The sequence below is a fragment of the Onychomys torridus genome, chromosome 4, assembly GCF_903995425.1.
Source record: "Onychomys torridus chromosome 4, mOncTor1.1, whole genome shotgun sequence".
Classification (NCBI taxonomy): domain Eukaryota; kingdom Metazoa; phylum Chordata; class Mammalia; order Rodentia; family Cricetidae; genus Onychomys; species Onychomys torridus.
In genome coordinates, this window is record NC_050446.1 from 35468658 (window position 1) to 35494962 (window position 26305).

The window sequence follows — 26305 nt, forward strand, 5'->3', positions numbered from 1 at the left end:
TCCAGTAAGTTGCTTGACTTTGAGCCTGCATGGGGACATTCCCCTGCAGTAACCATGTTCTCAAGATCAACTGAAACATTAGTTGTGGTCATTAGTCTACGTGGCATTTGGTTTGGGAGGGGAAAGAAAGGTGAAGTGTCAGTCTGATACTGCTTGGCAAGGAAGTGACGTGGGAACTTGAGGGGCTCTGTGACCTCAATTTAATCGAGAAGCGACTGAGTATTTGAGATAAATTGAAAGAGATCACTTCTAACTTGGATTCCAGTTTTCCAGAGTACCGTCCAAGAGAAGCAGCCAGACAGAAAGGCGCTGGCAGACGCTGGGAGCACCACACAGCTCCTGGTGGACAATAGCCCGTTTGGAAAGGCCTGCTTGGATCTCTCATTGCAGACACCAGCTGATATGCTCGAGAGCCATCTCTAGTGACTCTGGGACAACTCTGGTAGCTTGAAAACACAGCTCCTACAAGTCACAAATTGACATATTATCTCCCCCAAGTCTTCTAACAGTTATTGACACTATTCAGAAAGCTATGCTTCCATGCCTATTAATAACCTCAGAAAGAGCGGCAGGGTGGTGTCAAGATGAAAACGGAGCTGGCTGGTGGAAGCCAGAGACTGGATCAGAGGTTACAGTTGCAATTAGTACATTTGAGAAGAGAGAAAAGAAAGACGTGACATCTTCTGCATTTGATGTAATCTGTTCAGGAAGCTTAAAACAAAACACTTGGCCAATGAATTCAAGCACTGAGGGGAACCCTGATCACCACACAAAAGGAACCCCTCTAGGACGCATCTATTTGAAGAGACCAGCAGTGGTAAGCAGCTGCCTGCACAATGGTTATTTTAGAGAAGTTTGCCTACAAGGCTGATATCGCGAAGCCTTTTATAGTTATTTACACCTTTGTACAGTTTCTGTAAGTGACACATTAAGTTGCAACTAGCTCAACGTACTCTAAGTAACAGAATCACTAATTAATCTTTAAAAGGACTTTTCACAGTGGTCTTTCTCCATTCCCCACCCCCAAAAGGCGGTGATTAATGGAATCCTCTCACAATTTAGCTTGAAATATGCTTTTGCCAGTCAAGCAGCTACAGCAGAATCAGATAATTGTGGTATGACTCAACAAATGCACAGCTGTTCATTTAAATATATCCGTCAAAAGTATAAATATGGTCATGAGAAAGCAAAGGAGCCCTGTACCAGGGTCAGAGCACAAGCTGAACTGGTTATCATCCAAGTAACCACAACAGAAAACAAGGAGGCGCTGGGAAATGGGGGTGGGAGGAGAGTGGGGACTTCTGGATGCATGGGAAAGAGACCTGAAAACAGATCTAACCAAAAGACTAGCCACCCAATCAAAACCACTCATGGACCTAAACAGAGCAATGTTCAAAATAAAATAAGTGTACTGTATTCAGTAAAGAGAATTTTTAAAAATAGATGACAACCCATGTACATAGAGATAGAAAGCCTAGAGGGCAGAAAACAATTAATTCTACTTGTTATGAAAAACAATGGCTACCTCTTGACCACACCCACACCCACTGCCCCCCACTCCTACACACACACACATACAAATAAATAATAAAATTTAAAAACAAGCAGCAGCCTACACTCCAGTTCCAAAGATACAGAATCTGACTTCCTCTGTTCTTTCACTTTCTTCTTGGGGTGTTAGAAAGAGAACCCCAGGCATTATATCATCTCTCTCACTAGCTCCCTAAGAGTTATGGCTGCTTCTAAACATATCTACAAGCCCAGCATCTCATCTAACAAAGTTAAAATTATTCCAATACATCTAAAATCAAATCAATGTTTAATTCTGGTAAATTGTCAATGATAAACAATCTCTCCCCAAGGAAAGGAGGAAGAGCAGGAATAGCAGACATAAAGGGGGGACTTCTGGTTTTGAGAATGGGAAGTAGGGGTGAACTGAGATATACTGGCAATGCCGGATGCCTGGTATTGATCCAATGAGTAACTACGCTGATACAGTCACTCCTCAGTGTTCCTACAAACCAGGGGCCTATGTGGAACAAAGAAGATACAGGTGTAACAGAGACAGGAAAAACCTCTGAAATTGAATTTCAATTGGAAATAATTACAATAAACATTGCATCATGATCCCAGGTCCTGCCCACAAAAATAGCTTCAAAACGAGGCTATCCAGTAGCAATGGGCATCACTGGTGCCCAGATTGTGGTATGAAGATATCATTTCCAACTGAAAGAACAAAGCAAGAAGATACAGTCACCAAATTCTACCCAAAAAGAAATAAGCAGTGCAGTGGCTGGGTTCTTCAACAGATATAGCACAGGAAGAAATGGCTTGTGGGGGAATCCTGAAGTTTGAGAACCTTACCAGACAGGAGCAGGAGGGGCCAAACTAAACCATACTGCTAGGTACAGATCCTGCCACCGTGATAAAACCATAGAGAAAGCCAAGGAAACAATTATTGCACCGTTAACTACCTAATGTGCTTGGCCTGTGCAGAGGTCACAAAAAATCTCACTTGATCAGAATTAACTAAACTAGATATGCTTGTTGTGTAACAGTTTCCTCTGAGATTGAAACATTCCACCTTGCATGGATGTTCCTTAAGCAGGAAAGTAAAGAACTCAAAACAGGTTCAGGAAGTCCCTGGAACTGATCAGATTCACTCGGCCTCTCCCTAACAGAGTAAGCCATAAAAGCGGAGAGTGCTTCTTCAATGGAAAGAGGCAGTGCTGCAAAGACATCTCTCAGATGAGCAGAACTGCACTGAAACCAGATTAGCTGCCTGGAAAAGCAGCAACCTGCCAGGCTGCCTGGAAGAGGTGTAGACCAGAGTCCCATGGAAAGGACACTCTCCAACCTGCTAAGCCACCAGCAGGCTGTGCAGTATGCTCCAGCTTCCAGATTTGTGAGCAGTTACCCAAGCTGGGGTGGACCTTGGTGATGCAGCTGTCTTGGAGTCATTTCTGCTCCTGTAAGTAACCCCTCACCCATACTCCTGTAAGTAACCCCAATAAAACTTACTGGTACACCAAGCTGGACTTTGGTAATATCCGTAACCTTGGTCTGCTGTGGGATCCATGTCTGGGATGGGTAGACTTGTGTGTGTTCCTCTTAAGGGGGCAAGTTTTATCAGACAACAATGCTTCAAGAGTAAAATAGTTTTACAGTTAAAAAACAAAAAACAAAGCCACTCTCAAAGTTGGATATGTGCTGTTTTACACACACACACCCTATATTCATATGCACACAATAACAAGAAAGGTGCATCATATTCAGTATGCAAAGTTCTGCCCAGGCTTGTGTGGTCCAATCAAGTCTATGTTTCTGAAACATATTTTCTTTACCTTCAACCAAAAGATATTTGGTTATTGGGGTTTTTTTGGTTGTTGTTGTTTGTTTGGTTTTTGGTTTTTGTTTTGGTGGGGGTGGGGGCAAGATCTAAGTTTATTTTCAATAGAAAAGTAAGTACCGGTTTCCTTGTTATAAGCAGAAACCACTTATTAAAATAAAATTAACACCATGTCAGTGCCATGTAAGTCAGTCCTGACTCCTCCTACCTGCTTCAGTGAAGTCAGTTCCTGGTGTCAAAGGACCTAGAAGGACCAGCCTCCAGAGCAGTTTTTCCCAACATAGCTATGCAACATGATCATCAAAATTAACACCTTAAACTTAGGAGCCCTCGCTAACAAAGCTGACACCAAACACCAATGATAGCAGCAGCTTTCTTTCTTGTGTGGGGGAAATGGTGACTAGATGTGACTCTCCTGTGGAGTTTATGTTTTGAAACACATAAGCCAAACAAAAGAATAAATATGAAAAGCCTGTAAAATGAAATAAGACAGGGAGACTCTATATCCAAGAAAGTACATTATGGTTCTGAGTTATCATATTTGTATAGACAGACAAATTAATGAAACGACATGGAATCTCAGAAAGAGAGAATTCCAGAATATATATGGAAAGTCATATGGCAAAGGAAAGCAGACAATACAGGCCTATATTCCTAGCAGTAAGGAGGCTGACGCTGAAAGGTCTCAAGTTCAAGGGCACCTTGGAACCACTACTGTTAGGGCATAGCAAAGAAGGAGGGTGGGAGGGGTGTAAAATTTCAGAAAAAACAAACAATGAAAAAGAAGACTGGAACTATTTAATAAATTGACTACAGTGCCACTCTGTCAGAAAGCCAAGGAGTGAGAGTTAGTAAGAGAAGGGCACCGGAATGATGGAGCTAATGAAGCAGTTGCTGATTTTCCTCTAAAATCTCCTTCTCTTCTCCTTGGGAAGCAGATGACAGGCAGAGATAATGCTGCCCAGGCTCCCTGCAGCTGGATGTGCCCACAGGACGAAGTTCTTCTCACTGACCACATAAGCTGCAGCGATGCTTGTAAGCTCTAACACTTGCCCTGAACTTTGTTCTTGCCACTGACAGGACCCGATAAGACCATACAGATAATAACCGCAGTGATGCTGCCAGCCAATGGGACAGAAAGAACCCTGCTTACACAATGTCAGGTGGAAATGGGCTCTTCCGCCCAGCTGTTTAGCTCTCACTGGGACTGTTGAGTGAGGGGGGAAAGTCAATGTCTATGTTCTTTGAACCACAGCCTATTTCAGTCCCTTGGTTACAGCAGGTCAGCCTTACACTAATTGATGGAGCACCTAGAGGAAAATTAAGGCGGATTACCCCTAGCCTTCCAATTGGAACACAGATTCAACTCTTAAAAACAGAACCATATCACACCAGCCGGAACCAGAACAGGGGTCTTGTCGGCTGCCACTCAGAGACCTGTCTTCACTGATACAAACATCTGGAGCCACAAAACGACCGACTGTATATTTGTTTCCACCAATCTCTTCGTGTTTTATCAACTACCTCCTCCAACTAGAATCCAAGCTTCATTGAGCAAAACTGGAGTCTGTTTTCTCTTCTACTGTACAGCTGGGTACTTAGAATAAGCTCTTAATATGTGAAAGACATTCAATAAATATTTGTTGAATGAATACATTTAACTACAAGGAATGTTTAATAATCAGAAAAACAAAACAATTTAACTTTATGCAAATGACCAAAGAAAAATACAGACGGTACAAACTGCAAGAAAGGGAAAGAAAGGGGAGCTATGAACTGATGGTGAAAATCTGTTATTTTTGTAAGAAACCAGCATTTTGATTACTAAAAAAAAAAAAAAATCAAGAGCCTCACAGGATAATGGACAAAAGACGCAAACTGAAAGGGAACAGCGCCAGGAACATGAACGGCTTTTAAGCCTCAGGAACGATGCTCGGAGGTAACTGAAATAAGAAGACTGGAAATGACGGAGATGCTAAGCTGACACGTGCACCTATCAGTTTGTCAGTTACACTGTGGCTGGCAGACTTGGAGGGAAGCGGTGTTCGCACCTCAAACTCCCCAACAGGAGCAGAACAACCAGCAACAAATGGCGACCAAGATGAAGACGTGCATGCTCTTTGATGCAGCAGTGTTGCTGGCCACGGATCCTAGAGCTGAGACCACGTCTGAGACCACGCACGAGGCCATTCCCTGCGGCCTTGTTCATGAGCGTAAAAGCTGGACAGAACCTGTGTGTGCATCCACATAGGACTGGCTAAGTCCACGACAGTCCTCCTCCAAGGGACTACCACATACCCACTGTAAAGAAACAAGGCACTAACATACATATGGAGCCATCACTTCAATGCAAACCTCTCATCACCATTGTGACAAAAAGCCTACAGTTTACATATGCATGCGTTATATACTCACTGAAAGAAAACTTCAGAACGTAACAGTGGGGAGCTAGAAGATTAAGTGGGTTCTCTGCAAACCAGAAGAAGAGACTTATTTCTCAACCCACACTTCCTTTGTGCTTTCTAAAACTTGTATGCATTGAGGAGCTGGAGAGATGGCTGAGCAATTAAGAGCACTGGCTGCTCTTCCAGAGGACCTGGGTTCAATTCCCACCACCCACATGGTAGCTTACAACTGTCTGTAACTCCAGTTCCAGGGGATGAGACCCTCACACAGACATGCACCCAAAACACCATTGCATATAAAGTAAAAATAAATTAATCATTAAAAAATTAAAAGAAAAACCTGTATGCATCAATTATACTAACTTTCTAAAACATAAATACTTTATACAATAATAAAAAAAATACAAATATTCATTCCCAAAGAAAGGCATCTGAAAGTTCCTCTAATGCGTTTCACACTCTTGGCCACACTGAGAAACAACTGAGCCCAATCATTTTCACACCGTTTCATAATTGAGACTGACAGTTAGTGATTAACTCTAGCCGCCGTCTCCTCCACCCTGCAAATAAATAAATAAACAAAACAAAAGTCTCCACACCACCCCTGTTATTCATTACTTTCTTTTAAAACTAACTCAGCCTCACACCACCTTGCCCCGGCAGAAGAGTATCTCAAGATCCTCAAAGGCTGGAAGCCAGAATTTACAAACTATTAGCTGTCAGAAAATCAAAAAACCGATACAACATCATACCTTCATAACAGCCCAAATTGCTTCACCTGGCCTGAAAATGCAAAGTCATAACCTTAAGAGCCCAGTATCAACAGCCAGTTCCCTAAGGTGAAAGGTCTGCCATCCCCCACCCCCTTTAAATTATAGGCTAACTCCTCACTGGAGGAGGGTTGGTTATTACCATGTTACTTCATATAAAGGACACTAAGGAAGGATTACTTACACTGAAATTAAATCCCACAATATATCAAGTGTGGAGAGAAGCAAGTTGCAAGCCACAATGTCTAATTATGTTTTATCGGTTTTGAAACAGCTGATATGTGTGTTTTGCACATAAAACATGTCTCTGAATAAATAGGTTCATGTGTGGAAAAGGGAAGAAAGGAAGAAGCAAATCCTGTGGCCCTAGTGGGAAAAGGGAGTGGAAGCATTTTCTATGTAGGGACATGCTGGTGGCATTTGAACAGCTTGCCCAAAGTGGAGGACTGTGAAGATGTGGCCCAGTAAAGTCCTTGCTATTCAGGCCATGCAAGAACTAAGAACTAGCCAGCTGCCCCAAACTTTCATGTACTAGATTCGTGGAAAACAACTAAATCAACATTGTGGCGGAGAACTTACCCAGTCGATTTGATCTGTGCCAAACAGCATTAAAAGAGGCAATTTGTGGAAAGGCTGGACGGCTGGTAACACGGCGCCGTGAGGTCCAGGGAAAGCCTTGCAAGGCTACAGTTAAAGCCAGTTCCTGGGTACACCCAGCTCAGGTCCGCCTCCACAGAGGCACTCACTGCTCAAAGGGAGAGGACAGTGGGAGAGGAGCTCCTGAAGTCTTCTGAAACTGTATGTGCCCCCAGCAGGCTCCCTATGGCCAGATAAACTAGCACGCCGCACACTCGGGGCTGCAGAGGGAAAGAAGAGAGAAGGCCACTAAGCAGAGATGGCTGCATTTCTGACGATGTTGGCTAACGGAAGTATACTTGACAAGCTTCTCCACTGGAACCATACAGTGACAGCCCATTAGCAAGGGCAGCAAGAATGGAAAATCTGAAATGCTGATACGCATGTGTTGAGGTCAGAGAGCAGCACTGCTCTTTAAATATTTTTATAAGTGACACAAACCCAGTAAGACGTTAGTAATTCAAAGTCAAATTGCTTTAAAGTCCATATGCCACATACTCTAAACCATCACGAGAAAACCTCAAACAACAAAAAATGGCTATGAATATTATTTTACGCACTAGGAAAAAAAAAAAAAACAGTCTGCACAGTATAAAGGATGAATAAAGTCTGCCTCCCCAGTCCCCAGAACGATGGTCCCTCCGAAAGACAACACCAGACTAACTAATTCTTGAAGAACTACTGGGAAACTGCTGGGTTTGGGCCATATTCAAGCAGCATTCTTAGTAGTAGATAATACAGTTCAAAGACTCCCAGAACAATGGTGGAGACTGCGTACAAAACGGAAGGGAAGGGGCTCCAGATAACCAACAAAAAACAAAAACCACCCAAACTCCCTTTTCCTTTAGGAAAGTGGAAAACATCAACATTTGCTCAAGGAAGAGGAAATTTTTATTAGAATCAAACTTTCCCATTCAAATCATTAGTCAAAGTACCAGACCCTCCCCCACTCCTCTCAGAAAAAAAAAAAAAGCTCCCCGTTTTTTAACCTGAAGGAACACTTTGCCAAGAGAGCGCTTGTGTAAATAAACCTCAGTAGAAAACAAACCTACATTCCTAAATAACCATGTGGAAAAGAAAACCCTCCATCTACCCTGAAATTCAACAGGCCTCACTTCAGCTTAAATTGAGGGTCCCAATCAACTTGAAAAGAAAATCTAGACACACAAACAGCACACCTAAAATAAGACACAGTTAAAAAAAAAAACAAAAACAAAAAAACTCCATAGATCAGCCATTCCCTGCAACTATGTGGCAAAGTCAGGGTGATGGTCTATCCTCAAGTGGGCACCTGAAAAATGCTCCACAGACCCTTGAGTTTCCACGAACTGTCGAAATGCTTGAAATGCTGGTGTTTCTCTGGGCTTCTGGTGCCAGGGAAGTATGATGGGTTCTCGGGAAGGTTGCTGTGGGTCCTTGTGTTTTAGGAATGGGGTAGCCAAAACTGTCAGACTACAAAGAGCATGGGTGCTGCTGTATATCAGTGGAAGGTTTAGATCAACAAGGAAGTAAACCTAATCTGATGATGATATTTATTTATTTATTTATCCTCAAAATTCTCTGTTTAAAAACCTGTGCTACTGAGTGATCACCCTGAGCACCCTGCCCTGGCCTCCTTTTAAAGTACAACCTCTATGACCTGTCTTTTCTACATGGAATTCCTTACCATTATTTAACAATGTTCACATTCCCTGCCTGTTTTCGGCCTTCTCGGCCTATTATTAGATGTTCCAGGTCTTTCTCATTCTAATTTCTTGGTATTTATATTCTATATGTCTCAATCTGGTGCCCAATTCTGTACTGTAAAGTGGATTTGTCCCAAATTCAATTTAAAACCAGGTGCAGATTACACATTATTCTTCTGTTCCATTCTTCCTTCACTCTATTAGTAGTATACTGTTAGGGCTCAAAAGTTACAGGATGAAAAACCAAATTAAAATTTAAGTATAATTTAACATTTATTGTGCCAAATGTACTGGACTATCTAAAGCCCCATAGACTGTAGTCAAAACTGTGAGGTACTATATGAAAAATATTTGGTAAGGGGGTTGGAGAGATGGCTCAGTAGTTAGGAGCACTTGTGGCTCTTGTAGAAGACCAGGGTTCAGTTCCCAGCACCGGGATGGTTGTTTATAACTACCTCTAACTCCTGTTTCAGGGGCTCCAATGCCTTCTTCTGACATCCACACACACCAGGCACACAGGTGGTGCACACACACACATACATGCAGGCAAAATATTCATACACATGAAATAAAACAAATACATCTAAAAACACTAAATTGATAAAAGTTAAAAGGAGTTGAAAGGGCGATAAATAAAAGGTTCAAATGTTGAGCAAATTCCAAATACCCAACCCTTCAAATATACTATGTAGAGCCTATTTGCCTACAAATAATCTTCCTGTCAGTAAGCAACCTGGGCAGAAACGACAGGAAAGGAAAACAGCTACATTCAAAACCCCCAGTCATTTAAAATATCATGCAAACTGAAGACTTACATTCTAATTAAAATTGGTGCTATAAGATAATTAGATAACAAACTGCAACAACTTGAACTAGACTTTTATTGAGACCTAAGTATAGTTCTTAAAAGTTTGGCCAACATATTTGTTTGGCTATGGAGTTTTAACGACTGGCAGCTAACCAAGCCATGTGAAAACCTAACCCATAAATTCTAAGACATGTTCCTGTGAAGGAGGAGCGGATAACCACAAGGGGGGGGGGGCAATCCAATCCAACATTCTAATTCCAGCGTTAGGTACTTATAATAGGCACATGTTTGCCATCCTGAAGTTTAAAAGTGCATGACTGGTTCTTAGCAATAGCACCTGAGAACAGGCTAATACAAAAAGTACTTACAATTCTTGGGACTCGCTATAGGAACAAAGAAACAGAAAAACAAAATCAGGACAAGTCTCAACTTTTTAGTTAAAACTATATCCTTGGCTTCTAGAAACTGTGGCTTGCAGACATTGAGAATTTCTATCTTTCCTAAAACAATCTCATACCTGTGCATTCTACCCACCTAGCTAAATAACCCAAATAAATGACAGCATTCATTAAACAAATTACCTGAAGAAGCAGGGTATCATATAAGAACATAGACTTGGAAGCAGGCAGGCTGAGTTTCCCAACTTACTACATGTGACCTTCATTCATCATTTAACCTCTGTCAGGTTTTTTTTTTTTTCCTCCATGAAACAGGAAATATAAATAGCTTTCACCTTGGAGAGTGCTAGGAATCACTCATCTCTGACATTAGTTAACCAAATTATTTATGTTATCCAACTTAATCCTATCAGCTACAACAGATGTTAACCACAGTACGATTCCTCTTCTGTATATATATATATATATATATATATATATATAAAAAATATGTTCAGACAACTGTAAGTCAGTTGGTCTTATTTTAATAAGTGGTAAAACCAGAAGACAATATTTTCTGACTCCAAAAGTTTATGCCCTTAATTGCCACTGTTAAACTGTCTCTTGATTCTATGTATAGAAATGAGTGTTCAGAGGTGATTTTTTTTAGGCCCCATTTCCTAACTCGGTGAAGTATTCTGGCAGGAAAACTAGAAAACATACCAACTCCAAACAATATTTGCATCGTGCTACAAGGGTAAAGAGCTTACTGGTATAGCCTTCAAGAATCCTTCAAAAACAACCCATTCCAGCTATCTGGATACGAGAGATAGACAGGTCTTGGTCTACCATTACTAGCAGAATTCATTCTGCATAGAGGGCAGGAGGGCAGGAGGAACTTAGCCAGTTCCTAAAATTCCCAACCGCTCAATGGAAAAAGAAAAGGTAAGACACGTGTTCTGAATGGCAACAGCCCTGGAGGACTGAGAAGGGCAGGGAGCGTGACAAAACATTGGGAATGCCACTGCAGACAAATCAAGAAGTGAAATACAGAGCAGAACAATGGCTCCCTGACTCTGGGAGCTTTCAAAATCCTAACAAAGTTAATCTTTGGATTTGGGGGGGAAATATGGCTATTTCCAAAAATTTCTCTAGAGGTTAAAAAAATCATTCTTAAAAATTTCTAAACAAAGCTGGGCAGCAGTGGCGGCGCACGCCTTTAATCCCAGCACTCAGGAGGCACAGGCAGGCGGATCTCTGTGAGTTCGAGACCAGAGATCTACAAAGCGAGTTCCAGGAAGGGTGCAAAGCCACACAGAGAAACCCTGTCTCGAAAAAAAATAATAATAATTTACATTTTGGGCTGGAGAAATGGCTTAGAGGTTAAGAGCACTGGCTGCTCTTCCAGAGGTCCTGAGTTCAATCCCCAGCAACCACATGGTGGCTCACAACCATCTGTAATGAGATCTGGCGCCCTCTTCTGTATACAAAATAAATAAATAAATCTTTAAAAAAAAATTCTAAACAAACCAGATATGGTTGCATACTCCTGTGTCATCTCAGCTACTTCAGAGGCTAAGAAAGGAGGGAAGCCTGAGCCCAGGGATTGAAGACCAGCTTCAAAAACACAATATAGACCAATCTCAGTAATAATAATAACAGTGATATTAATGATGAGATGAAGGAGAAAAAGGAGGAAGAAGAGAAGAGGGAGACGGAGGAGGAGGAGAAAGAGGAGGAGGAAAAGGAGGAGGAGGAGGAGAAAGAGGAGGAGGAGAAGGAGGAGGAGAAGAAGGAGGAAGAGGAGAGGAGGAGGAGGAGGAGGAGAAGGAGAAGGAGGAGGAGGAGGAGGAGAAGGAGAAGGAGAAGGAGGAGAAGAAGGAGAAGAAGAAGAAGAAGAAGAAGAAGAAGAAGAAGAAGAAGAAGAAGAAGAAGAAGAAGAAGAAGGAGAAGAACCACCACCACCACCACCACCAAACTTTACTTTCTCATGGATAGGCAGAGACACTGTTAAATAAGACAATGTACGTGGTGATATTTGCAAAGAATTACAGCCTATAGCAGATATTAAAGTCTGGAGGACACCTGCAAACATTACTGAATAGTATTCCAATAGCAAGCAAAATGCAGCCCACAGTCTGCTTTTATAAATAAGAGTTTTACTGGAACAGACACATGTGTTCATTTTACATATAGTGTGTTGGCTGCCTTCACACTAAAATGGCAGAGTTGATAGTTGTGACAGAGTCCGTATGTTTGCAAGGCCTAAAATATTTACTATTTAGCCCTCCAGAGAAAAAGTTTGTTGACCCATACAATAACCTACATTCAAATCCACGAGCTACGTTAACAGTAGTACGCATAACTGAATGTTGAAACTGCCAAGTTAAAGATGTATTTTGCTTCTGAAACTTATTTCTTGGAATGCTACACTTAGGATTTGTATACAGTATGCTATGCATATAAACTGATTTTATTTGCAAGGATGACTCACCAAGACAAGCAGGCTGGGCCACAAACACACATTTATAACACAGCAACAGCTACAAGCAATCGTGACCAATTCTCTCCCACATGCCTCTCCTGCTTTGACTCCACAAAATGTCAATCTAGCCTGTCCTTCAACCCACTGGGCATCTTGAGTCTAGCTTTCACATTGACATCAGCAGATTCTTTTTATCTGCTAGTGCCTCTGTGTTGACTCTTTTAACTCTTGTAGAAGAATTATAATGTATTTTCCACTCCCTTGCTAAGTGATTTTTCTTAGGTTTTAGAAAAACAGATATAGTATACTATCCAAGAAGTCTCAGGAAAGAATTCAATCACAGAAGCACTACCTTCCCTCCCGGCATACATCTACATACGAGTAGGAAGCAAACATTAGATTTCTAAGAGATGAAGAAGAAAAGTGTCACGGAGAGCCAATATAAAAAATAAAATGGAATCTCCAGGGTGTTTTAAGGTAAAACACGTAAGTCTGTCCCCAGCCTAAGGACCAGTCAAAGAGAAGATACAAGGGAGACTGTACACTCCCAGGAACCTGATTTAAGGCCCAACACCAGGGAGACTCCCCTCTAGAATTTAATGTATGATTTGGCTGAGGAGAGGGACTCATGGTGGATTACTTAATTACTGAGTGTAATTAAGTACCAGACTCCACTTCTGAAGATAACCTGCTTAGATTTTGTAACCTCCAAACTCTCCACTGAAGTGGTTTGGCGGTCCATCAAAATCCTTTTTATTTGTCCAACCAAAGACCCATTTATTTGTGCCAGGAACATAAAGAGGTTCAAGGTTGAAACTTGAGAGAACAAAGGCAACAGGCCGTAGTAGAGTTCCAGGCTTGTACCAGCGCCCTGGATTGAGGCTCAGCCCTGCCAACCACGTGTCATGTGATCCGATCCAACACTTCAAGCAGCAGTCTCCTACAGGCAAAACCAACATCGTGACGTCCCAGCAGAGGGGCCACATTGGAAGGCTATGGCATTCAGTGGCTCATTACTATCAGCTTATATAAACTCAGTATTTAAGGAGTGAAAACGGGCAACAATGAGGATGACTGCAATTGATCATGAGAAGGCGAAGTTCTGACCACTTTGATCCATGATCGCTGTTTTTTTAAAAAGCAGGATTCCACATAAAAACCAGAAAAGAGGGACATGAAAGATTAAGAGCCCAATGTCTACTGGCAGAAGCTCAAAAAAAAAAAAAAAAAAAAAAAAAAAAATTCTAAACGCCTTAAGCTACAAAGCAGGGCTGGAGAGATGGCTCAGTGGTTAAGAGCACTGTCTGATCTCCCAAAGGACCCTGGTTCAGTTCCCAGCACCCACATGGCAGCTCACAACCATCCATTAACTCCTGTTCCAGGGGATCCAACACCCACTTCTGGCCTCCATGGACACCAGACATGCACATGGTACACAAACATGTATGCAGGCAAAACATTCATACACATACATAATCATAATTAAGCAAATCTTCACAACAAAGATTAGAAACTAAAATGGTACCCTGCCCCCACTCCACTATTACCTCCTCACTAGAGAAGAGGCATGAGTCCACCAAAACAGAAAGACACCCCTCAACTGCCTCTTTTCTTTTCTGCCCTATCCCTGACCTCTCCTTTCATCGGTGCCCAGTGGTGTCTATTTTTTGAGTGTGTGTGTCTGCACACACACGTGCATTCTCCCAACCCGCCACCTCTGAATGGAACCAGATTTGAATGAACAGTGAGCAGGTTCCTCTTCAGACTGTCGGGTGCAGCTTCCACATATGCATCCTACCCCAGCATCACACTCCCCCACCACAAGATGCCCATGTTTTAACTGTTGACTCACCGGAACATGGTAATCCTTGATGATTACCTTCACACATAACACCATCCAGGCTTTCATCAGCTCCTGATCTCAAAACACCTTCACAAAGAGTTCGAAGTGATGCCACCCACTGGGCCGGGACCAGATTTTCTGGTTTTATAATGAGGTGTCTGGCATTTTGTATCTCCTCAGCTTTATTCTGGGATACTGAGGTCTATGTACCTCACTACACAGACCTCTTGGCAAAGCTTCCCAGGGAGATACTCCAGAAAGCAGAAACTCCGCATCCAACATCTTGTTTGTATCTCCAATGCCTAGTCTAACATCGCACTAGATTAAAATCTATATGGAATGGACAAAGTTTAAATTACAGAAAAAACAAATGCACTAACAATGACAAACTTATACTTAGAGCCACTGTGTGGCAGGCAAGTTTCCACCCTGAGCAAAGCGGGAATAAAGAGCCAAGGATTCCTAAACCCCTTTCTTTATCACATGCATGTCAGTTACTAACCTAAATAAAATGTTCATCAGGTCACTTCCCTAACTAAGCTTCATCAAGAATAAACTGAAGGACAGTTCAACACTCTATCCTACTTGTTTTGTTGGAACTATTATCTGCCCACAAGCCATATAGACATCCCCAAGGCTACTAAGGCAACTGACCCTATGCCAAGAACATGAGACGAGGTGGGGCAGGAGGAAGTCCAATCAAGTTAAAAATAAGATATGAACAATGATTTATGCAACCTTGCTTTCCGGTGTGTGTTCGCTACTTTGTAACTGTGTCAGACAAGCTATATACTTTGTAAGTAGTTGCCGGTCCTGTAAGGGATGTCTAAACAACCCCCCTGCATAGTCTCAAAGCCAGGTGTGGCTCATTACACACTCATGATCCCCAAACTGCTAAAGCAGAAAGATTACCTCCGGACTTGGCTAGCTTGGTCTATGAAATGAACCACTCTTTCAAAAATAAATAAAATGAGGAGAAATGCAAGTTCTTCCACATCATTTTGTTTGGCTTGTTGTTTTGAGAAGGCATCCTACTACATCGTCCAGGCTGGCCTCAATCCCTGGCTCCTCCAGCTTCCCAAGTGCTAGGATTACTGGCGTGGTGGCTCACTTACTGATCATAGGTTTTTATAATTGGGTCATATCCTTTCCAACCCAAATCACCCACAAGCACTTGTCTGGCCTCTGTACGGTGAGTTTACACAAAATAAAACTTAAGAATCGACTCCACATCTACCACTGATGGTGTTGGTAAGCACCAGAGTGCTCCATAGGAAGGTCTTCCATCTGTACCAGATTACACAGATCTAAACAAGGTCTGTTGGAGAAAGCACAGTACCAATGAACCGATGTTCTTCCGAGCCTGTGCTGTGTGATATAGGGAAGTCACTTACCCTCTCTGATATCCACTGCCCATTTCTATAAACTGCAGTACCTTCCCCACTAGCTCAAAGCCTGTCTATTTAAGATATTTCTTTCACTACTTCCAGCAGGATTCTTTAAGAATTACACTTAAAGGGATACTCTTTAATTAAAGATGGTTTTCTTATCGTCTCCACTAGGATGGCACCCAACACACTCATTCAGAAAAAAAAAAAAAAAAGGTAAAAACATTTTTCATGTAACTCAGCAGTTCTTAACTCAAAGGTTTGCGTGGAATTTAATCTGTTTACCAATTGAGGGGTAAGTGAACAACAAAATCCAAAGAAAAACTGGATGCCTACCAGATATGGTCCCCCACAGGGCATAATACACGTAGCACTCGAAAGCTAGATGTCACCACTCTCTCCACCACCTTGGTGGATGTCTGCCTGAAATGACTCCATGCTGGGAATCTGGCAAACTCCTCTGGTTCATGATCAGCTTCAGCATCATGTCCTGAAGCCCAAATCCACAAGCTATCTGAGTTCCATGCTTCTCACCCAGCACTCTCAAACTCAACTACTGTGTGGCACCCATGAAGTCTTTCAACCTTTCAATGTTTTCATCTATTTCCACCAGTAGGTTTGTAGACTCATCAACTATAGGTTGTATTTTCACCAGTGAAACATCGGGGGCCAGCTTGTAGATGACAGCTCCTTGAGAAAAGTTGGATGAATGAACTGGTACTCGATACTGGACTCAAAGCATGAGGAAACCGCCCAGAATATAAACAATAAAAAAATAATAATACTAATGGCAAGAAGGAGGTAGGTCTAATCCACTTTTAGTGTTGCCTCGCCTTTTAAGTCAAAGCAATACGTGCATACATACATATCTAGACAGATATGTAAGTAGGTATGTAAACAGATACATAGATACCCAGTCCCAGTGCTAAATTACTAAGAGTAAGCCACAAAGAGTTCTTACTTTACACAAAAAGGAAAACACAAACCATATACACTCATCCATAGCTTTGTACTCACACTGGAGAACAAAGAACTATTGTGCATTCTAGTAGAACATAATCTGTTTTCTAAATCACCAAAGAAGGCAGGACTGGCGAGCAACACACAGACATCATGCTAACAAATGCACTATTACTGGAAACTAAGATACTGTCAGTAAAATTATGAAAGGAGATGCTTCATCTTACAAGAAAAATGCTAATTTTTTTCCCAGAAAATTATTCTTGAGACGGTCACTTGGAGCCATGCCCCATACAGTTCCTGCATGCGGGCTGTCTCTCATTGGCCTCTTTCCAGACACTTGCAGTCAAAGTGAAGGGGCTGCAATGAGTAGGTTGTGTTCTTCCTCTGATTATATTATGGGTTGTAAATATGCTCCTCAACACCCCATGGATTAAAAACCTGGTTGCCAGTCTGTGGCCCTACTTGGGGTTGGTGGAATCTTCAGCAGAGAAGGCCAAGCAGAAGGAAATTAGGTGATTGGGGCATGTCTTTGGAGGGGATACTGAGACTTTTATTTCTCCCACACCCAACACCAGAGGCAAACAGGCATCCTCAAATCTCTGTGTTCCCATGATAATGCCAGGACAAGTCTAAACAAGGACAGAATGAAACTCTGCGGCAAATAAACCTTTCCTCTTGTAACACTGACTATCTTGGGTATTTTGTCACAGCAAAGGAAAGTTAACTACACATAACATTGCAAGGGCGTGCTCCTTACAGTTGTCCCCTGCCCTGAGTGCATGCCCTGCTGTGTATAACTGTGGATCTGAGGGGGGCTGTGGGCTGGAGTAATCAACATGGAAGGGCATCGAAGAAAGGACTCCTGAGTTATTGGGAGACCACTAAAAGAAAGGGTGGAATGGGAAGAGTCAGGTCTGCAAATCAACTACCAGAATTGGGAGAAACCCCTTTTCCAACGATACTTTAGAGAGGAGGTGACGTGGGTGAGAGGCTAGAGACAGGAGTATTTCCGGAATACATGCTATTATCAAGACTACATTTATCTTTGCTACCTGAATACCCAGCTTCCACAGCTCAAGCAATTTTATATCAGTAACCACAAAGCACAGATTTTTTTTTCCTTCCACACTTCAGTCTCATATCATTAAGCATTCGGTCCACTAACAGAATTGCAGGGTTCTTGATTTGGAGTTATTATTAATTAGGACAGTTTGGCACCCAGATTCATTTTGATAGATTCATTTTATAAAATGAAACATGCCTGCCATTGATCACATTCACACTCTTCATCATGAGCCTCCAGCTTCCACACCTGTGGTTAATTTACATCAGCACCAGCTGAAATACTGGCCTTCCGGTCATTTGCGATATCACATCTCTGAAGACGCATCTTACCTGACAATTAATAGGAACGATCTATATTTACCATCGATAACCTAATTCCCAAAGGTGACAGAATCACTAATGTAAATGAGAAATTTGCCCAGGGCCTTATGCATACCAGGCAAGTGCTGCTCACCCAGTTCAGAAACTAATTCAGATTGCTTGGTTTGACTGATTGCTTGGTTGTTTGAGACAGTGTTTCACTCTGTTTCTTGGGTTGTCCTTGAACTTGCTGTGTGGCCATGGCTGGTCTCAGGCATGCAATCCTCCTGTTACAGCCTCTCAAGTACTGAGATCACCCGCCACAAAGGTTTTAATATCATCCTTAATTAAAATGTGCTCTGTTTGTCCAATGATTACAAAAACAAAGAACAAACACTATATATGTTTGTATATACTGGCTAGTTTTTATGTCAACTTGCCACAAACTAGTGTCATCTGAGAGGAAGGAACCTCAATTGAGAAAATGCATCCCTCAGATTGGACTGAAGACAAGCCAATAGAGCATTTTCTTAATTAATGATTGATAAAGGAAGGTCCATCCAATTGTGGGTGGGGCCACCCTTGGGCTGGTTGTGCTGGGTTCCATAGGAAATCAGGCTGAGTAAACCATGAGGAACAAGCGTATAAACAATACCCCTCTATGGCCTCCGCATCAGCTTGTGCCTCTAGGTTCCTGACCAGTTTGAATTCCTGCTTTGGTCCCCTCAACTGACTGTGAGTCAAGATATATAAGACAAAAAATTCTTTACTCCCTAAGTTGCTTTTGGTCATGCGGTTCCATCACAGCAATAGTAACCTTAAGACACAAACATATGTACGCTTGTGTGTGTGTGTGTTGTGTGTGTAAACTTTATGCTACACATGAGTTTGAAAAGAAATGCAAAGGGTGGGATGCAGCTCAATGACAGCATCTGCCCAGCACATGCAAAGGCCTGGTAGGTTCAATCTCCAAAACCATAAGACAAAATACAATGTTTTAATTCAAGAAAAGCTAGAAGTGACCTATCACCCCAATGTTTCCCTGGGTGCTAATGCTTTCAGTGAAGTCCCAACAGAGAGCATATACCAACAAAGTAGCATCATGCCTTGGCTTCCCAGATCCTCCAATCCCAGATGCCCAGAGAATATCTAATTATGATAGGATGTGAGGGGCTAGAGAGATGCTCAGTGATTCAGAGCTTGTGCTGCTCTGGACCCGAGTTTGGCTCCCAGCACCCATGTTGAGCAGCTCACAACTTCCTGTAATTAATCTCAGTTCCAAAGGCACACACACATACTCATACACATACCTAGCCATACACACATACACATAGTCAAACCTTTAAAGTAGACAGGACATAAAAGTATAGTGGATACAGAAAGGAAATAACGTTAGCAGTCACCATGTTTATCTGACAGGTCAACAATTCTTAGAAAAATTCGCTGTTTCAGATGACTAAGGCCTAGTCCATTCCATGAGCATTTGTCTCTCTGACTTTGCTTTTCTACAAGTCCCCAAAGGAAGTGTTAATCTTCTGGAAGTTTAGAATGGCTCACTTTCTAACACTGGCAGGAAAGAAAAGGCTAGCTTCTGAGTTTTACCTTTGCATTAAGTGTGAGGGCTGGGGCTCATAAGAGTCACTAGAGTGTGTTTGAGGCGTGAGGCTTTCCTTGCTTGTGCCATCCCTGACCTGCAGTCAGACTTATTGAAGACAACCCAGACCGCACATTCCACTGAATCTCTCAGAACTTATCACCAGCCCTAAGCTGGTTTAACATACCATTGCTCTTTGGACACATGAAAAGTGGGCCACAGACATGTCTGGAAACTGATTTTAAATATTATTTTGGATGGACTTTCTAATCACACATACCAAAAAATATACCCTATGTTCTACTTCTGAGTTAAAGTCAACTCCTAACACCTTGGGCAAAGACAAATCCAACCTTGAATGTGTGTCTGTGTTTGTTCATTTGTCTAAAGAAAGAGGTAAATAAGTGTGAGTATACCACAGAAGCAGGGTCCAGTCCACACTGAAAATACATGAGTAAGTTCTCTAGAAGCATGGGAATGGTTCCTAGCAGTGATGTCCATTATTCATCAAATACCAAGAATGGTAAAGGAAGCTAGGCTCTCTCATACACCCAATCACAAAAAAAAAAAAAAAGAATTCATGGATACAGAATTATATATAACTACACACACACACACACACACACACACACACACACACACTGAACTATTCTTCTTTTGTTTTTCAGTCAATGGCAAGGTCTGAATGTTTGTAGCCTGCAGAAAATTTACAAGCTAAGATCTAATCACCAACATGGTGATATTATGAGGCAGGCAGGCCTGGGAAAAGCAAAGCAAGTAAGCCCAGAGTGCAGGATCTCACGTGATCAATGCCGGGGGGGGGGGGGGGGGGGGGGGGGGGATAATGAGGCTCCCTGGGGCTGCCTTTCAGTTCCCACCATGTGAGCACACAGTAAGATCCTCATGTTTTGTTTTGTTTTTCAAGGAAGTGGCCAGCAGGCTGCACACTCCTCAGTAACAATCTGCCTCCTCTGCGACACTGGTTAAAGACCCAGCCTGAACCAGACAGCCTGACTGAGAATTCCAGCCTTGCCATTGGCTACCTCCAAGGCCATAGACACTAACTACCTACTCCTCATTTTCTTCATCTGTAAAATTAAATTAAAACATGTGCCTGCCTGGCAGAATTATCAGAAGAATTACATGAGCTGATACATATAAAGTACTCAGATCAGAGCCTGGTAGAAGGAAGTGCCATTGTAAGGCAAGTGATCACTATTAATGACACTCTTGTGACCATAACCCTGACTTTTATAACCCTCACTTCCTTCCTTTCCTTAATAGATGTTACTCTCACCAACTTAAAAAAAAAAAAAAAGCAGTTCCAACCTGTATCTTCTGACTTCTCCCACTCTGAAAGACATAGCAAGCAGAAGGCATGGGGAGGCTGGTGCTGAATCAGCCGCGATCATCTTTACTTCCACAATGAATAATAAATTACCTGGCTATCCTCACAGTGGACTGCAGCCTAGCTCTGCCGCACAGGCAGGCTGAAAACAATGGTAAAAGCAATGATCCCTCAACCTGGGGTGTTTACTGGAAGAATAAAGGCAAACCTTCATATTAAGAGCCACTGCACGTGTGGCCCTACTCACATCCCCCAGCATCAGCTAGCAAACAGAAAACTGAAGCCATATCCCCACCACCCAGCCCATCAGGTCTTCAATACACATTACCACTCTTCATCAGTATGGACACACCCATCCACCAACAACACTCTGGACCCATTTAAACTTCCATGAAGTATAAAGAGGACAGGCAAAGTGTCCCAACTAGAATTCACCCAAGCCCTTTAAACAATAGGAAACAGTGGGTTGGGGATTTAGCTCAGTGGTAGAGTGTTTGCCTAGCAAGCACAAGGCCCTGGGTTTGATCCTCAGCTCAAAAAAATAAAAATTTAAAAAAAAAAAAGTAGAAAGAAACAATAGGAAACAGTGATGTCCTGACATTTAGAAAAAGACTATCTGCATTGAAAAGCTATGGAGACAGATCAAAATCCATTCACTACCTAATATTAATCACCAAGGGATCACATTTCCCTTACATTTGCCATCTAAATAAACGCTACAGCAGGACAAAGTTGCACACTTTTCCAAAGATGCCTAACTTAAAGGTCCTGTCTAAAAGAGCAGTTTGTTCACAGATCTTATTTTGCCATCTGGAGTCGAGAGATAAATAAAACCATGCTTGGCTATGCTAGGCCCTTTGGTATAGCCTGGGAGTGGCCTTTGAGCACAAGGTTTACAGCAAGGCGCCTTGGGAATAGCAAATCAGAAAGCAGTTTCCAAGAAAGAAAGGCAGGCTACCCTTGAAGGTATTCCTTAATTGTCCCGCCCTCGTATCCTCGTCTCCTTCTGCCTGATATTCCATGGGGATAAATGAATAAGCCTCATTACCAGGTGAGCACATCACCAGGTATTTTTCTCAAGATCCACCCCTCCCAGTACTAGCCAGAGGGCTCATCTGGTAAAGGGAACTTGTCACCAACCTTGACAACCCAAGTTTGGTCCCTGGGACCCACATGGCGGAAGGACAGAACCAGTGCCTACAAACTGTCCTCTGCCCTCCCCAACAAGTGCACTGTGACTAAGATGTACACACACACACACACACACACACACACACACACACACAACAACAACAACAACAATTAAATGAAAACATTTACAGGAACAAATTCATCTTCGTGAGAGTACATAGGTACACACTCTGTTCTCCTCACTCCTGGCTCTGTCCATCAGGAAATGACTACCATCCATCAACAACAGAGAGGCTTAAACTCTTGGGTCCCGGGTCTCCAGCCCCAGGCAGAATGCAGGGGACATCTACCTCTTCTGGATATGCACTTCAACTGTGTGTCATAAAATATCCAACTATGGGCAACAACACGGGTTTCCTTCCAGATGTTGCCATGAACAGGAAGAGGAGACTCTGTGACAGAGAGTTTGTTCCTCCAACTTTATGTTTCTTTCGCCTACAAAATGAGGCCAAGGGTGCCAACTTCCCCAGTGCCTTCAAAAACCAAAACAAAAGGGGCAAATTAACCTAGATTTGAAACCTACAGGGAACTGACAGTCAGTCACCTCTTTTGAAGAGATATAACTGTCTGCTCTACTCAGTACAATTTTTCTTTCCTCCTTTGGAAACCTAAGGGCTTTTGAGAAAGTCCAGTGTGGCAAGGCACCTAAGAAGGGCTTCCTGCGTGAAGAGGCTAAGGAAGAACACAGAATGGGTGCTGACGAGACCAACCTTTGACATCATTCTGCTACCTTCTAGAACAAATCAATAGGTGTTGTTGTTTTTTGTTTTTAATTATTACATTTGTGTGTGTATGTGCATGCACACATCACATGTACACGGGCCTATGTGATACCACAACACACATACAGAGGTCAGAGGACAACTTTTGAGGTCTGATTCTCTCCTTCCATCATGTGGGAGCCAACTCAAGTAAACGGGCTTGGGGATCAGCACCTTTACCTATTAACCATCTCATCATCGAGACAATGGGTTTTGCAGTTTGCTTTGAATCTGGGGATTCGAACATACTGGGAAGGGGACACAAGGTGGACAGTTGTTGTGGTGACTCTTCTAGCAAACTTTAGGGAGTGTAACTTTTCAATGGCATTTATATCCATTTCTACAGTCCCAAATTTGAACTAATCCAGACAAATAGTTTGGAAACTGCCAGCCAACTTTATTCTATGGGTAACCATTAGTTTTAATCAGGTGTTGTTCAATTTCTGGACCAGTGCACATTAAGAGGGGAAATTGTGCAAAAGAAGGTGGGGGAAGAATGGAGGGGGAGGACTAGGGAGGATGGAGAGGGAGGGAAGGAGCAGGAAAGGGAAGAGAAGGAGGAGCGGAACAAAAGAACCGCCCCCCGGCCAATCAGTGACCGGGGCTGCTGGCTGGGAATCCTTCCGCCCTCTCTGCAGCTGTCGTCTCCTGCAGTTGGCACGTCGCACTGCCAATCTGGGACTGGCTTCCAGTGAGGACAGCGTTGTTTTATTGGCTACTTAGGCAGTGCACACACCATTAATGGAGTTTTTATCTCTCCTTTTTCCTGTTAGTACAGAACCAGCCAGTCTGACTCTGTTTATCGTTAAGAAAGCTTCTCCACCTCCCCCACACGCTCTTTAATCCAACAACATCTGGGAAACTCCAGCTTCTACCATGTAAAAAGGAAACAGCTACAGAGCGAAAGGTGGAAAAAGTACCGCTCTAGCCGCACTGAAAGACCAACAAATTCCAACAGGCAAACTTCTCTTGAGCCACCCTGAACCTCTGAAATGCTGTCGGTCTCAAAAAAGGGAAGGGACCAGCCACAGTGTCACTTTAAACTGTAGCAAGAGTATTGCCATTTTGACATGTAGCTTTTCTAAAAAACAAACAAAAACAGAAGAAAGAAATAGATAGAAAAATTATGCACTGGGAAATTTCCTTGCTAGGGTGTCCAATTTTAAATATGAATAATATTTAGAGTATTATTTTTTAATTTTTTTCTGAGAAAGGGTAAATGCAAAGATAAAAATTTATAAGCCATCACAGTGCGTCCATCACTAACGTAGGAATGAACGGGAAAACCTGGCACCATGAAAACCAGATAACAGTCCTTGTGTCATGGACCACTGTCTGTTCTGCAGCTGAAGTGCGCTTTTTGGTCGGATCACCCTCTGAGACATCAAGTCCATACAGGGAAGCCCACAAAGCCACCCACGCTCCAGTTTACACTGGCAGAGGAGCTTCCAGACACTCAGCGACTGGCCCCTTTCCTTGACCTTGCTTTCCAGAAAGCATGCACACCCTGCTCTCTACTGAAGGCTTTAACAAGGCTCATGGGGACCCAGGTCCCTTCAACCCTGAACCTAAAAATGTAAGAGGTCCAACATACAGGTGTGGAGCAATCCCTCCCCCCCGTCCCCCCCTTCACTGTTTCTCTAATGCACTACTAACAGCCACGTAAGGTCAGAAATGTTTACTTCCTCAGGAATGCTCATTACCCCAAAACTGAACATCTGAGTGTCAGCAAAAGTTAACCATTCACTTTTAATTTGCTCTTATTGTGCCAATCGGGGGTGGGGGGTGGGGAGGGGGGAGTCAACTAAGCGGCTGAGCTACGAGCTAGTGCTCCTAGAAGCTGTGCCTAATGACAGTCTCCATAAGGTAACTTGATCCTCTCACAGTGGGAGACTGGAGTAAGCACTGGCCTCTCTCTGGTCCGCCTTTCTATTGTCCCACCCTGCAGGGCCAGCTGTTTCTGACAGCCAAATTGCTGCATGCTAAGCAATGAACGCTGTCAGGGAAGGAATTTTCATCTCTATAATGCATAGGCCTCCGTGGACAAATTATACAGCTTATGGTGCTGGCTGCAGGATGCTGCTCCAGGCTTGAAGTGCTGCCAAAACACAGCCTGTCCTCCATGATCCCGAGTCCCAAGCTGACAAGACAGTCACCAGAAACGAATCTGAATGGCCAGACAGAAATGGACCATGTGTTTCCAGAGACAAAACCTGTGGGGAACGGCCATCTCGCAGTCATCTTTGATGGACAGAGAAGGTGTGAGCACTCACCATGCTACGCCATAGCATAGAGCCACCTAGCACAGCACCCTTTCATACCCTGAAGTGATCACCCCAGCAGAGCAGCACCGGCCCCTAGCTCTCTGATTCTGGGGAAAGTTAGACTTACTCAGAAGACATAACAAGGGTCACTACTTCTTAAAAACCCACAAAATGGAAGCGACCCAAAAATACTGCTCATTCATAATAAAGAAGGGCCTCGACATGTGCTCTATGGAATCATTCCTCCCCAACTCTCCAACCTGCACCCCAGCTTTTCCAGTCACAATCCCCGAATCTGGCCTGGGATACCAAGCGCTCCTTTTTCTAAATCTATGCTGAGAATAGGTAGACTACACACTGAACTGGATTTGAGCTTGAGATGTGACCTAGACTGACCCAGCCACAGTGACTCTGAGATCTTCACTAGAACAACTAGAAAAGATAGTTTGGTTTTCTCAGTATGCATGGATATGGGAGACTATGCCACTGCCGTCTTGCTATCATAAACTGAAATCTTGCCTAAAAATGGAGCTCACACAGGATGAATCTGGGTGCCTGGGTGACAAGAGACAAGGACAAGCTCCCAGGAATACTGCTGGAGCACTAGTCGGCCCAGATCAACGCAGCAGCCATTCTATGTCACTCTACCTGGGCTCACGAATGCAAGCTAAGCATGCACACCTCTAACAGCATCCAAGTGCACACCTTACCATGAAAATCAGGAAAAAAAATCAAATGGTCCTGGTAGCCCTGATGCTTCTATAAGCTGGAAATGGGAAGTGTGGCCTAATTCAGGCCATTTTGTAAAGCAGGTCTAGGCGACTGACCTGAATTCCTGGAGAGATGAGCAAGGTAAACTCATGATCTGCATTTCCCTTTGGTGGTATACATCTCAGCACAGCAGAAGAGGCAGAAAAACAATGGACTGGAACCTAGTGTAGGGGCTTAGGTCTGCAATCCCAGCATTTACATGTCTAAGGCAGAAGAGATGTCATGAGTTTCAAGTCAGCCTAGGCTACAAAATAAAATCCTGTCTTAAAAAAAAAAAAAAAAAAAAACCAAAAACAAAAACA

General features: G+C 42.9%; 1 protein-coding gene across 2 annotated transcripts in view; it reads right to left on the bottom strand.

Moving 5' to 3' along the window:
* The window catches only part of Acvr1 (activin A receptor type 1), a 122574-nt gene that overhangs the window by 62624 nt on the left and 33645 nt on the right, over positions 1–26305 (bottom strand). Inside the window, exon 1 of one of the 2 annotated variants that reach the window (XM_036183791.1) lies at positions 7104–7361. The exons of the other annotated variant lie outside the window; for it this stretch is intronic. The gene's annotated coding sequence lies outside the window, so the exon portion shown is untranslated. Of the gene's footprint in view, positions 1–7103; positions 7362–26305 lie in introns of those variants that run through there. 2 annotated transcript variants of the gene reach the window in all.